Source organism: Pinus tabuliformis, chromosome 6, assembly GCF_031772625.1.
Source record: "Pinus tabuliformis cultivar Carrire ecotype Pingquan chromosome 6, CPIR1, whole genome shotgun sequence".
Taxonomy (NCBI): domain Eukaryota; kingdom Viridiplantae; phylum Streptophyta; class Pinopsida; order Pinales; family Pinaceae; genus Pinus; species Pinus tabuliformis.
This window is the reverse complement of record NC_142292.1, coordinates 1,114,750,227-1,114,764,965: the sequence shown is the minus strand read 5'-3', so window position 1 is coordinate 1,114,764,965 and position 14,739 is coordinate 1,114,750,227. Positions and strand designations below refer to the sequence as shown.

At 43.6% G+C, this 14,739-nt stretch overlaps 1 protein-coding gene across 6 annotated transcripts in view; it reads left to right on the top strand.

The window, feature by feature from the left end:
* The window catches only part of LOC149262796 (F-box/LRR protein), a 437,604-nt gene that overhangs the window by 247,213 nt on the left and 175,652 nt on the right, over positions 1–14,739 (top strand). The gene's annotated exons all lie outside the window — the stretch shown is intronic.

The window sequence follows — 14,739 nt, the reverse complement described above, 5'->3', positions numbered from 1 at the left end:
GTATTTACGTGTCCTCCGTGTCTCGTGTCCTCGTGTCATGTGACTTAGCTTAGACAATATTGATGTATTGTCTCCGTGGAGGGTGGAGTCTGAGGAGTCCCTCTTGGAGGAGTCACCTTCATGGTTAGAGCCAGTGGCAGATGATCCATTAGAGCAGGGGCAGCAAGAGGAGGACTCGGAGTCAGAGGAGCAGGAGGAGGAGGAGGAGGAGGAGGAGGACACTGCGGGAGCATCAGCATCAACACCATCTGCTATAGATATAGGAGAGCATAGCCCCATACCTAGCACTCATTATTTGACATTAGGTGCAGAGGTAGGGTCAGGGCCTCCTACTACTAGGGGCAGGCCTGGCAAACAGCCCATCATGTTTTCCCGTAAAAGGGGGAGAGGGCAGTGATTTCAGATAGATAGCTGCTAGTTTTATTTGTTGTGCTACATATAACTCATGATGATGAGATACTTTTATATATGTGATGTTATTTTGTATTGGTTCTCCACATTTGAGTCCTTGAATGGACAATTATCAGGGATCAGCAGGATTTGGTATCACCTTTGATGTATCATTTCTATTTGACATCATATATATTAGTGTTTTCTTCATATTTATGTGCCAATGTGTTTATTTCATGTTGTTATTGCTTTATATGTTTAAAAATCTGAACAAATGAATATATTATGCATTTTTTATGCTTGCCGATATTTGCCGATATCTTGCCGATATTTTCGCCGATATTGCCGATAAGATATTTTCTGGACCCTCGCGGATATTTTCCCGATATCGATATTATCAACACTGGTATTTATACACAACGTTGGTGTTTGAATAGATGCGACTGTTGGGCTTCTGAGCCTACATGAGTTGTAGGTCGGCTTGATAATGATTCCATAATCAAAATAAATTCATATCTCCATAAATATTTATCAGAATCGGATGATCTTTATATCAATCCTACACCTCTCAACGAGAGGAATCTAATAAAAATATTATCAGCCATGAATAAGATGACTCAAATGAAGTTTTTCCCTAGTTGCCAATTTTAGCACTCCCTCTCAACTAGGGAGAACTTCATCTGCAATCTGTCTATTGGTCGTTACTATTCATCCATCAAATGCACTGCCCTGTATAGCCTGACCCTTGCCCTGCTCTGCTCTATTTTGCCTGTTCTGCTTTGTCTTGTTCTGCCCTATACTAATCTATATTGTTCTGCTCTGCTCTTGCATTGTTCTGTTCTCCTCTGCTTCTGTCCGAATTATGAAGAAGAAGAAATGGTCGAGGATGTATCATACTAACTCAAAGTCAGTCTTAGAGTATGTACCACTGGTTCCAAACCAGTCTCAATCGATCCGAAGTCAGCGTCATAGTAAGTACCACTCCTATCACTGGTCCCAGACCAGTATCATCCTCCACTGACTCAATGTCAGTCTCAGAGTGTGTACCACTGGTCCTAGACCAGTGTCAACCAACCCGAAGTCAGCTTCATAGTAAGTACCACTCCTATCACTAGTCCCAGACCAGTATCGCAGTCTCAGAGAGTGTACCACTGGTCCCAGACCAGTCTCAACCAACCCAAAGTCAGTGTCATAGTATGTATCACTCTCACTGGTCCCAGACCAGTAATGCATTGACACGAAGTTAGTCTCAGAGTATGTACCACTGGTCCCAGACCAGTCTCAACTGACCCGAAGTCAATGTCATAGTATGGTACAACTCTTACCACTAGTCCCGGACCAGTATCATTGATCCCAAATCAATGGAGGTCATCCTTGCGTAGGGAGTACGGTAGGTACAATGATGCGTTCATCGGTACTACTATGGTCCCTAACTTCATTTCCCTGCTCATTGATCAGATGAGAGGTACTTCCCATGAGTCCCAGACTGCATGGTTAGGATGCCTTGATAGGAGAACTAATCAATCCTGTCCTCACAGGAGAACACATCAATCCTACTACAATTGCCATGGAGAACACATCAATCTAGGCTGCCATGGAGAACACATCAATCCAGGGCTCACAGGAGAACACATCAATCTAGGCCTCATAGGAGAACACATCAATCCTGCTACAATCGCCATCGAGAACACATCAATCCAGGCCTCACAGGAGAACACATCAATCCTGCTACAATCGCCATGGAGAACACATCAATCCAGGCGTCACAGGAGAACTAATCATCTTTCTACACAGGAGAGCTAATCATCCTGTTCCACAAGAGAGCGAATCATTTTGTCCCACAAGAGAGCAAATCATCTTGTTCCAGTGTGCACCACCAGGGGAGGGTGAGTCACCCTGTGGTTGTATGTTGCTCTAGTAAGAACCGCAAGCCCTCAGAGCTCTCAGAACTCAATGTATGCAACATGTAGGGCCCTTGTACAAGGGCTTCTTGACGACTCCAAGTCGTTTGAGAAAATCACAGATTAGATCTTTCCTCAGGGCTTTGACAAGGTGTATCGACCTGTACATCATCTTAATGCGATGGAGCCTCCTTGCTTATCGACTTACCATATCCCAGCTGATGTCTATCTGCTGGAGCAATCTACGAATACGGGATTCCTGAATAATCGAATCCCACCTCTGGTTGTTACAGAGAATCACAGTGGTATGTGTTCAAACAGCGCACTGAAGAGCTTCCCCAACCAGGCAGCTTCATACGAGATCATACTCGTAGATATGTATCCGGTCTCGGTGGTGCTTATGGCAATCGACTTCTGCTTCCTGCTCGTCCATTATCGAAGCAGAATCAAAAGAGAAACAACACTAAAAAGTACACTACCTGCCTGATCAGCATTTGAATAATCATGCAGTTTCATATTTCCGGCAGTGTATCTCAATCCATGAGAGATTGTGTCCTGAAGACATCTCAGAAGATTCTTGGCACCAATCTAGTGAGGCTCAACCAAATATGAGCTCACAATGCTAACTGCAAAACATATGTTCGGACTGAGGTTCACTACGAACAGCAACGCGAATGAGTTTTTGAAACTCAGAGGCATTTCCCAAATTTGGTCCGACATCACTACCATATAACTTCTGAATATTAAGATCCTCGAGGTAGTCACAGGCTTGCAGTCCACGATACCAAATCTTTTCAGGATCTTCACCACATATTTTCCTTGAGATAAGAAAATTTCTCTTGGCTTCTACCACACTTCAAGTCCTAGGAAATAGTGCATCGGTCCTAGGTCCTTCATTTCAAATTTAGAGGAAAACTCCCTCTTACATTTGTGAATGAGAGGGTCTGCACCTGTTAGAAAGAGGTCGTCCACATACAACACTAGTATGAGAGGTTTGTCATCTTCAACCTTAAAATAAAGGTTAGGATCAGCTTCACTCCTAGTGAATCCCAACTTCATCAAGTAGCTATCGATCCTCTCATACCATGCTCGAGGTGCTTGCTTCAGCCCATAGTGAGCCTTCTTCAACCTGCATACATGAGATTTTCAATCATAAATCTCAAATCCTTTGGGTTGCTCCACATAAACCTCTTCTTTGATCGAGCCGTGCAAGAACGCGGTCTTGACATCTATTTGATGTAGGTTCCATCCTTGTGAAGCGGCAAGGGCTATGATCGAGCGAATGGTCATATATCTGGCAACAGGTGCAAATATCTCATCATAGTCTATACCTTCCTTCTAGGTGAAACCACGAGCAACAAAACGAGCCTTATACTTTTTCGTACTTCCATTTGCTGCATGCTTTATCTTGTAAAGCCATTTGGAAGTAACAACTACCTTGTCCTGGGGTTTGGGAACTACTTCCCAAACATCATTCTTCATGATAGACTCATATTCTTCGGTCATAGCATCCTTCCATACTTGTTGCTTGACGACATCTAAAAATGATGAAGGCTCATTTTGTATGATCATGCTCATGATGGTCAGGTATCCCTGATACCTATTAGGTTTCTTACTTTCACGAAAGGTTCCTCGAGGTGCAACATGTCCTTCAGCATCATCAAGTAGCCCCCTAACCCATGAAGGCCTCTTCCTAGAAGAGGAAGGCTCATGTGGATAAATAGGATCCATCGGTTGTTCCACATTAGGCATTGTTACATCATCTACCCATAGAGACAGCTTCCACAATCGTACGGTGCCACACCATTCTGCTCTGGAGTATGTGGTGTAGTAGTCTCCCTCTTAATGCCAGCCTCAGATATGCCTGAGTGAACCAACTGTAATATATCAGAGGTCGTGCTTTGGCTTGAGGGGAATGGTCCCCTTTTGAGCTTTCCTTCGGCACATCCTGGACATACACCTTCTTTCTCTACTCGGAATTCGGGCATCCCTGTCACCATTTGTCTTACACCGAGTAGAGCTTTATAATAAAGGGGGGCAAACCTCCGATGCCAAAGTTCAGAATGAGGAGATGTGTCATAAGACATGACACCTAGTGGACTTCCATCGACCTGATATAATGAATCAACACGAAACCCAATAGTAAAGGCATCTTTAACATTATTTTTCCATATACGTACCTTGCCATCGCTGAAGGTTACCTTGTAGCCTTTGTTTTCCATTGCCGAGATGGGCATGGGCATTTCTTGCTCTTCTACCCTTGTTTCTTCTTGAATGCATCTAGCCATTAATTCCTCGAAACCAAGAATTACATTATTGTTCAAAAGAGTAGTCATGAACACGTACCATTCGGATGGTAATCCTCCAAGAGTTGTGAGTGCCATTTCTCTGTCAGTAATAGTCTCCCCAATAGATAGGAGATCGTTCTTGATCTCAGTGATTCTTAAGAAGTATGCTTGCATACTCTTATCTTTACCCTTCTTGATTTCCCTCAACTTATTTCTAGGAAACAAAACTTGATTTGCATCATTAACTTTAAATAAACTCACCAGTCTATCGTAGATTTCCTTGGAGGTGTCTAGTTCAGAGATGTAGGCCACCAAGCGCTTGCCGATAGAGTCCTGGATGATCTTCTTCCATTTGTTTCTGGCAGCAGGAGGTGCATTTGATGAAGGCTCAGTAATATTGCCTCTCACATTATCCAACACTCCTTGATCCTCAAGGGTTATATCGTTAGACATCTTCCATATGTGATAGTCAGCTTTATCACGGAGCTTGTCTTCGGCAGGAAAGAGTGTTGAGGACCCCATCGTTCTTTTAGGATAGCCTTGCCAATCTTCTCTTCGGTGATTGCTCTTGCTCTTGCTCGGGCTTTGTCTTCACCTCAGCTCTGATTCCATGTTAAGTTATGGTATGTTCTATGCTTATAACAGTTTACTTCTTTTCCTTATTATATTCCATAGATTAGCAATCACATGTACAATAAGTTAAGTGTAGATAGAACATTAAACGATCAATAGAAAACAAGCCAAGACAAGAGACACAAGATGTGGCGGCTAGCCACGGACAAACCCCACAATGTGTGGGGAAACCCTTTGATCAAATCTTCTTCTATCTTCAATAATTCAGTAGAGAGAAATAGTACAATAAATTTGATTCATATCAGTGGTAGCAAACCCTAGATCAGCAACATCAGCATTAGCGCTTCATCATCAAACTAGGGCAGATGATATCTCACAAACCGACCGTCGGATCGACTTGATTCCACCACCAAAAGCTGCGGCTTTCAGAGGAGGTTCAGATGAACCTACACCGCAGTTCAGATGAGGGGATCTTCTAGCCCACGCAGGTCAATCTTTATTTCTGTAGTTGCAGCGTCAGTTTTGGTAGCTTCTGGCTTCAAACTAGGGCAGTCGATATCTTGCAAATCGTCCGTCGGATTGACTTGATTCCACCATCAAAAGTTGCGGCTTTCAAAGGAGGTTCAGATGAACCTACAACGCAGTGCAGATGAGGAGATCTTCTAGTCCACGCAGGTCAATCTTTACTTCTGCAGTTGCAGCGTCAGTTTCAGTAGCTTCCGGCTTCACATGTGTAAGGGAGAGACCCTTTTCTGCGCAGTAGAGAAGAGACTCTTTTCTGCGCAGTAGAGAGAGAGATGTGATGAGATAAGTGGGTTCAAATGATGAAAAGTCCTCCTATATTTATACACAACGTTGGTGTTTGAATAGATGCGACTGTTGGGCTTCTGAGCCTACATGAGTTGTAGGTCGGCTTGATAATAATTCCATAATCAAAATAAATTCATATCTCCATGAATACTTATCGGAATCGGATGATCTTTATATCAATCCTACACCTCTCGACGAGAGGAATCTAATAAAAATATTATCAGCCATGAATAAGATGACCCACATGAAGTTTTGCCCTAGTTGCCAATTTTAACATGCCTACTCTTATCTTGGATTCCGTACACATCCTCAAAGAGTATTAGATGCCAGATGATTACCCAATCCTTCCATTCTTTCTTCCTAAGTGAAGACAAGAATGTTGTGTCTATCTCTCCCTCTTAACTAGGGAAGATATGCCCATTCTTGTAAAGGAATGTACCCAAGTTCCCTTTGACCAGGAACTTGCCCAAGATCCCTCTTAATTAGGGACTTGTCAGAGCTCCCTTTTAATTAGGGATTCTCCTTTTCATCAACAACTTCTTCTTCGTGGGTCCTTCAGCTGCTTGATCACTTTCTTTCCTTGATGTCATGAAATTCAGTTGAGCTTCTTCCTTGTAGGGCATCAACCATCGATCACTTTCCTTCTTAGTTTGTCATGTCATTCCTTTCTTCATGGAAAGTGGCCTTCTTGATACATGTTTGGAACTTTCGTCATATAGCTACTTCTTTCTCATCATGCTTCTTTCTGGAATTTTCATCCACCACATGAATGCTAGTTGTACTTGCACTTACAATTCTTGTTCTAGTAGCCTTGCATGACTTCATCCAGATATTACTCAAGAATTCAAAAATTAAATCAAATAGTACCTTATGAGATGGCTTTCCATCATGACATCTTGTTGGCTTGAATTATCAGCATCCTGCATTTTTACATCTCCAAGGTCTTTCCAAGTGTCAAGGGTCCTTTGATCTTTTTCTTCCTTTGTCAGAGTTCTCGTGCCTTCTTTCGGGAGATGCCTTCAACAAATCTGTCGGATGATGATTCCTAGTGACCATGGTGTCCTTTCATCTTTGATCTCTTTTCCCATATGCTTCTTCATAGGTTGCTTAGTCAGCCACCTCATACTCCTTATGAGGACATTTCTTGTGTTGACCTTTATTGGTGTGTGAATCATGCCTTCAAGCATATTATTAATGAAAGAGATCTTCCTTATTCTTGACCATGCCTTTCAGAGGTATTCCCCATGCTCATTAATACATATGATGACATGTCTTTCAAACTAAAAACAAAGATGCAAACATACCTGATCTTAGTTCTTTCCTTGATCATCTCAACTTCCTTTGACAGCGTCTAGGATTGAGATTGCCTCAATTCTCTTTGTTTTGCTACATCTTTCCTTGCCTGCTTATCATCCTTTCTTTAATCCCATAAGTGGAATTCCTATCGAGACATTTGCTTTTCCTGGAAGTCATGAACCTTCTATTGAAGATTCTTGTTGATAATAGTGGTCTTCTAAGATTTGATCATTATCATTCCTTTTTGGATTGATGAGGTCATTCAATAGCTACATCCTTCCTACATGAATATCTTTATCTGAGCTATCTCTACATAATGCTCCTATATTCCTGAAGATGCCATTTTTCATAAACCATGCATTCTATCCTACTTTTACATGTTCCTATGATACCCAAAACCTTTAAAGAAGACTTATGTGAAGAAGTTGATTTTAATCATAGTAGAGATCTGGAGGGTCCTCCTTTTTCTGCTTCTTCTCTTCTTCTTTCACTTCTTGGGTAATGTTGGCTTCTTCTCGCTTCCTCTTATTGTTGTCCTTCTTAAATTGGGACAATCCCTCTTATAGTGGCCATATTCTTGACAACCAAAGCATTGGACTTTGGACATATCTCTTTTACCTCTTCTTTTTGGACCAAACTTGCCAAATTTTCCTTTTCTCTTGGCCATAACAACAAATGCTTGCTCCTTTGATCCCACATCATCTTTGGCTTTGAGTCTAGTCTCCTCAATTTTGCATAGAGACCAAAGTTCATTCAGTGGGGTAGCTTCCTTTTTGGCATATATACTTGATGTGAAGTTGCCCCATTCCTCAGATAGAGCATTGAGTACTACAATTGTCATTTCTTTGTTAGACATAACTTCTCCTAGCTCTTGTAGTTGGTCTCTTTTCTCAGAGATCTTCATGACGTAAGGAGCTATTCCTTCTTCCTTGGATATCTTCATCTTATATAATTCATTACACAATGATATCACTTCTTCGGCTGTACTAATTGAGAATAGTTCCACCAGCTTATCATAGATTTCTTTAGATGTTTCAAGTTTGGAAAGATAAGGAATGAGAGAGTCCTTAATGGATTCTATCATAATCCTTTGAGCTCTTGTCTCATCCTTATTACACTTTGCTAGAGCTTGAGTTTGTTCTTGAGCAGGAACAATGATACTCCCTTTGATGTAGTCTAGAATATCATTCTCTTTAAGAAGTAGATCAGTCCTCTTTTTCCATGCAAGGAAATTAGCAGTCCCAACCAATTTGTTGCTTTCCTTGCAAGAGGACATAAAAATACTTGAAATTGTTGTTGATGAAGAGATCTTGCTGCTTCCTTGAAGATTTGATGATTTGTCTTCTTGGATCTTAGAGATCTTCAAAATGCTTCTTCCAAGGTGCCTTGTGAGAGATTGCTTGGTCATGAGAACTTTCCTAATGTGTAGAGGCCTTCAATGATGAAACTTGATCTAGAGTGCTTTCCTTTTGAAGATGAAGACTTCTTCTTGAATGAGCCTTCTTGTGGATGCATTTAGATGGAAGGGTTTCTTCTTTCTTTGTTCCCAAGAAGGTAGTCCTTGATGGATCTAGGAGAGGAGATGGTAATCCTCCTTGTCTTTAATGGATTTGATGCTTCATCCTTTCTTGATATTGATGCTTCACTTCTTCTTATGTGCTCTTGAGATGCCCTTCCTTGATGAGTCACCTTAGCTCTGATACCATGTTGAAGAATTTAGGGCATCTATGTTATAATGAGATTCTTTTAGCAATTGTAACAATTTGTGAAGTACTTTTACTTTTCTTATTGACCCGATCTTCTTCTTATTGTTATTGTATGTTCTCTTACTTCATCAAACAGTTACCAAAACACAAGAGACAAGAACACAAGATATTGGTTTTTAGGGAGGGAAAAACCTCTCTCCTAGAGAGGAAAACCCTTCTGCAAATTTCTCTTATTGAAGCTTTAATTGACAAATGCCAAGCCCTAGACCCTTGACAAGAAGATCCTCCAAGAACAAGTCAAGCCTTTTTCCTTGATCTGAGATTACTTCCTCTTGTAACACTTTGTCCTCCTCCTTCCGACAGTTGATTGTACTTCTTTCCGACAACTGTAGAAACCCTAGATTGTATGCCTTAGAAGGGACCTTTTTGCTCTTCTTCCTTTGCTTGAGATGGATCCTTCTTTACTTAAGAAGAAGACCTTGTTACTAATCTAATCGAGTTCTATTCTTTAATGTCATGCAGATCTTGGTTCAGCAGCAAAGTGGCCCTAATTCTTCGCATGTGTGAGGGGATACCTTCAAGAAAATGGTGCTAGATTCCTTTTCCTTCCTTCGCTTTTGTAGTATCCTTCTTCGCTTGAGTAAGAGGCCTAATAGGCACTCTTTTCTAGCCCAACCAACTCTCTTTGTATGACTGCAATAGGAGGACTGTTATGACAGGAGAATGAGCCTCCCTTCCTTCGCACGTGTGACTGTAATAGGCCCTATAACAACCCTCTAAAACTCGGTTTTTCTTCCTTCCTTCTTCACTGCACTAGAGGCTCCTTTCCTTGAATTTTTCGTACCCTTTACTTGTCGCCCTTCTTCGCTAATTTTAGAGATGAGATCATGGTTCTTTTGTGAGGTTGAATGGTCCTTTATATAGGAGTCTGCCCCTCCTATTAGGCCGATTTGAGGCCGACGTGATCTTCATAATTTGAATTGCTTCATTTTATGATGCTGGCATATGGAGGTGGCTTGGGACTTTGCTTGGAGGTCTTCTTTTGACTCTAATACATATTTTTACATGGTGTAACAAGCCCATAAGGGTCTTCAACAAATACATTGATTCTTTGACTTCGTAGAAGCACTTAAACATGCGCTTGATCTATTCAATGAGCAAGAAACTCATTGTTATAAATGACAAAAATAATAATTCCTTTCTTTACAATTACAAAGATCAAAACTACATTTATGAAGACCGAACCTAGTTACACTTTCTTCAACACTTGACACAAGACAAAGAACTCTTCTCTGAGAACCTTGATTCATTTTTTAAGGAGCTTGACACAAGTAAGGGAACTCTGCTCCGAGAACCTTGACTCATTTTTTAACAAGCTTGACACAAGTAAAAGAACTCTGCTCGGGGACCTTGATCATGGTCCATAAGAGGCCATGGCTTCCAAGAGGTTCTCATCAAATGGGAGAACAATTCTCTAGAAGGGATACATATCAAGAGATCTAATGGAGAGATCAGGTAACAATGCCCCTAGTACATGATGCACTATATCTTTAATATTCCTAATTAGCCATGGCTAATTGGAATATTCGATTTTGTCCAGATTTTGCCTTCTATAGCTATTTGTAAATAAAAAAAAAGTGAGGAAGGGGGACATAACTCACTTTTAGAATAAAAGGTCACTTCCTAGTAGCAGAACGTTGTGACTTAAAGGGTAGCCAAGGGGGCCAAAGGGGGACGCAGAAATGGAACCCACGCAAACACATGGAGGGACAACACAGGAGGGAAGACACGTGGCAAGAGGGGAATCACGCAGGAGGAGGTGAGCCTTGGGATTTAGAGAGGCAAAGGCTATAAATGAGAGAGGAGCCCCCTCATTTTGATCATTCGGTGATGAGCATTTGTGATAGTCATTTCGACTTAGAGCACGCTGGCTGTTTAGCTAGTCTGCAGCACTGTTTAGTGCATTGAGTGTCTCCGTTTGGAAATCTCACCCTTAGCCTCGGGGGACTTCAAGTCCCTGCTCGGGCAAGGTATTCCCATTGGCATTTCAGCAGTAGTTTCATTAGCCTTTTTGCAGCAGTAGTGGCAGCGTTTTGGAGGACTGCGCAACACTGAGAGGAGGACGCAGTTCTTTCTAGCAGGAGTCTAGGTTGAGGATTTGCAGGAGGTTTTGTGCTGAGAGGTAGAGCAGGGGATCAACCCTTGGATACTGGGGAGTTTTGGCAGGGGTTTCAGGGAGGTTTTTGGAGTATCTCATTCAGTGGCAGCGCAGAGCAGTGAGGAATTGCGCAGAACCCCAGGGGGGTGATTTTCAGGGGTCGGCCATTCCATGAGAGTTTTCTGGGTTTTTCTGGGTTTCTCGAGTAGAGTCCGATTCCAGATTTTCAGCTTTTTCTGAGGGGGGGGAGAAGCCCCAAATTCTCGTTTGATTTCTAGCAGCAGCAGCAGCGCAACAGTTTCCTAGCAGCTTGGACGCAGATCAGAGGGGCCATTCCTTGCTATTCTGAGTATATTTCCTTCACTTGCCTAGTGCAAGTAGAGGTGCCATATTCCTGATCGCCTCCTGTACTCATTTTATTGCTCAGTATAATAAAATGGCTTAGCATTCTCTCTGCATTTCTTGTGCACCTGCTTATGGTTTATTTGATATATATCGTATCATTGTTATTTATATCTCTTTGAGCATTCTCGGCTATTATACCATTTGTGTGTTTTTATTATACTCTTAGACAGAGTCTGGAAAGGGCCAGGTAGCCTCTGGATCTCGTCCTCTTTTTAGAGGCGACATATCTAGTAAATGCCCTCCCAGTCCATCTCTGGTTGGAGTTTGCTTGGGTTTGGGGTGTATTCTTGATAAGGGAGATTACAGTGGTATCAGAGCATAGATTTGGCTTAGCCTGTAGGGCTAACAATCTATGACACCGGGGAAAAAACCCTATATCTGTTACAGAGGTCGGAGATACAGAGACTCTGGGTGTAGGTTGGAGAACACTTATGGGGAGGGAGACTATGTTCCAGTAGTAGACGCAGAACAGGAGGAGCCTGTTGTTGACAGAGAGCAGAGGGAGCCTATGGTGGACACAGAGCAGGAGGCTCCAATGGCAGATGATGACAGGAAGAGATTTGTAGATATGCTCCTCAAATCAGTGCAAGATCTATCGAGGCAGATTGAGGTGATGGGGCAGAGATTCATGGCAGTAGAGGCCAGACAGCGTGAGAGCCCACGGGTTTTTCAGGTTGGTGAGGGATCGGGTGCATCCCACCATTTTCTAGAGCAGCGTGATACTGCGCAGCAGGTGGCCTCACATGCCCCTACACGCTCTACCATGCCCACTTTCTTAGGAGCAGACACAGGGGCTGTAGCCCAGCAGGAGGCAGAGCCCGGACATATGGGCGATTATTTTGCAGAGTACCAGGCCTATGGGCAAGAGTTCAGGGACGCCCTCTCATTCAGAGATTTTTTTCAGCTCCAGCGGGATAGCAAACCCTGCGACCATCACAGAGGGTACCGGCATTGCCATGATGGTGACACCCACCGTGCAGCGAGTAGATTCCACTTGCCTACGTTTGATGGTTCATCAAACAGTTCGGCAAAGTCTTGGGTGGAGAAGCTGGACATTTATTTCCAGCTTAGCCAAATGTCGTAGACAGAGGCCATCAAGATGGCAACATTGCATTTGGATGGTGAGGCCCAAGATTGGTGGTTTCATGGGATGGTTACACTCGGGCACTCTACAGTGATGACATATGCTGAGTTTACCAGGAGATTGATGTAGCAATTTGACCGGAGGGATCCAGAGCAGCATTTTGTTAAGCTGACGAGGCTGAAACAGATAGGGAGCCTAGAGACCTACATTGCAGATTTCTTGAGGGTCTCCGTGATGGTGCCAGACCTATCCACGACGCAGAGGGTCTATATGTATGTTGAGGGGTTAGCAGAGCCACTTCGGGGTCTAGTCCGATCCACTAGACCAGCCACACTCCAAGATGTTATTAGCAGGACCCGGGACTTACAGGATGTCTTACCTAGGACCCGGACACGTTACCCCCAGAGACAGACTTTCTAGTCTAAGGTGAAGGACGTGAGGATTCCACCTCCAAAGGGGAATCCAGGACGACTACAACTTGATGATGATGCTAGGAGGCAGCTGAGGAAGAAGCGGTTGTGCTTCACATGTCAGGAGACGTGGGCACTGGGACATAGATGTGCTGCTATTAAAGCACATTTTATTGAGGTCTTCTTTGAGAGCAGTGGAGAAGAGGATGATGGGGAGGCAAGAGATAGCCATGCCGTACAGGGACCTTTACCATCTCCACCACCAGCAGTGGGAGGTGCATCATTTGCACCCACCGGAGGGGCCCTTGCAGCGCTGCGAGGAGTTCCCAAGTATCTGATGCTACGCGTACGAGGAACAATGCGTGGCCAGTGGGTATCGGTTTTGGTCGACAGTGGGGCGACCCACAACTTCATCGATGCACAGATGGTTGAGCGGAGAGGTATATAGACAGAGAGCTTCGATGGGTTTTCAGTCTTGGTCCTAGGAGATCAAACCATGACGTGTGCTCGTTATGTTCTAGAGCTTTCAGTGACGATGGGCACCTACACTTTGACTGACCACTTTTTCGTGTACGATATTCCGGACACCAACATGATATTGGGTGTTCAGTGGCTTATCACTCTAGGGAAGGTCACGATAGATTGGAAGACCCTAGAGATGGAGTGGGATGATGAGAAGACAAGGAGGCATGAGAAGATACAGGGACAGCACACATATCCGCCTCAGACTGTTTCGGCTCATTGGATGGAGGCAGTTTTCCGAAAGGGAGACATAGAGTGGGCAGTGGAGCTGCATGCATCAGAGGTAGGGTCTACAGGGCAGACAGTACATCCAAAGATACAGTCTATGCTTGATCGGTATGCCATAGTGTTTGGGGAGATTTCGCCAGGGCAGCCACCAAAACGGGTTTGAGCACACCATCGAGCTAGAGCAGGGCATACAGGTAGTGATCACCACTCCCTATAGGCACCCCAAGGCCTATCGGGATGAGATTGAGAGGGCTATCCAGGAGTTGCTGGCTCTTGGGCACATTCGATTGAGCACGAGTCCTTTTGCTTCTTCTGTGGTGTTGGTGAAGAAGAAGGACGGTATGTTGAGGATGTGCATTGACTACAGGGCCCTGAACAAGACGACCCTGAAGAACAGGTACCCCATACCCAGGATTGATGAGTTGATGGACGAGTTGAGAGGAGCACGTTTCTTCTCAAAGATTGATTTGAGATCGGGGTACCATCAGATTCGCGTGAGGGAGCAGGACATTCCCAAGACCGCCTTCAGGTGTCACTATGGGCACTTTGAGTTCTTGGTGATGCCTTTTGGGCTAACCAACGCACCAACTACATCTCAGTCCTGCATGAATCACATCTTCCGTAGTCTCTTGAGGAAGTTTGTGGTGGTATTCTTCGATGATATTCTCATTTACAATAGGACTTGGGGGGAGCATCTCCAGCACATTGAGACAGTATTGCATATCTTACAGGAGTAGCAATTCTATGCCAAACTCACCAAGTGTGAGTTTGGGTTGACGGAGATGTTATATCTGGGACACATCATAGGGGTGGACAGAGTGAGAGTCCACGAGGAAATCAGGGCCATTAAAGAATGGCTGGAGCCGAGAAACGTGACGAAACTTCGAGAATTCATTTTCATTTGTACTTACTACCGGAAGTTTGTCAAAGGTTTCTCACAGCTTGCTGCACCGCTGACAGATTCGACG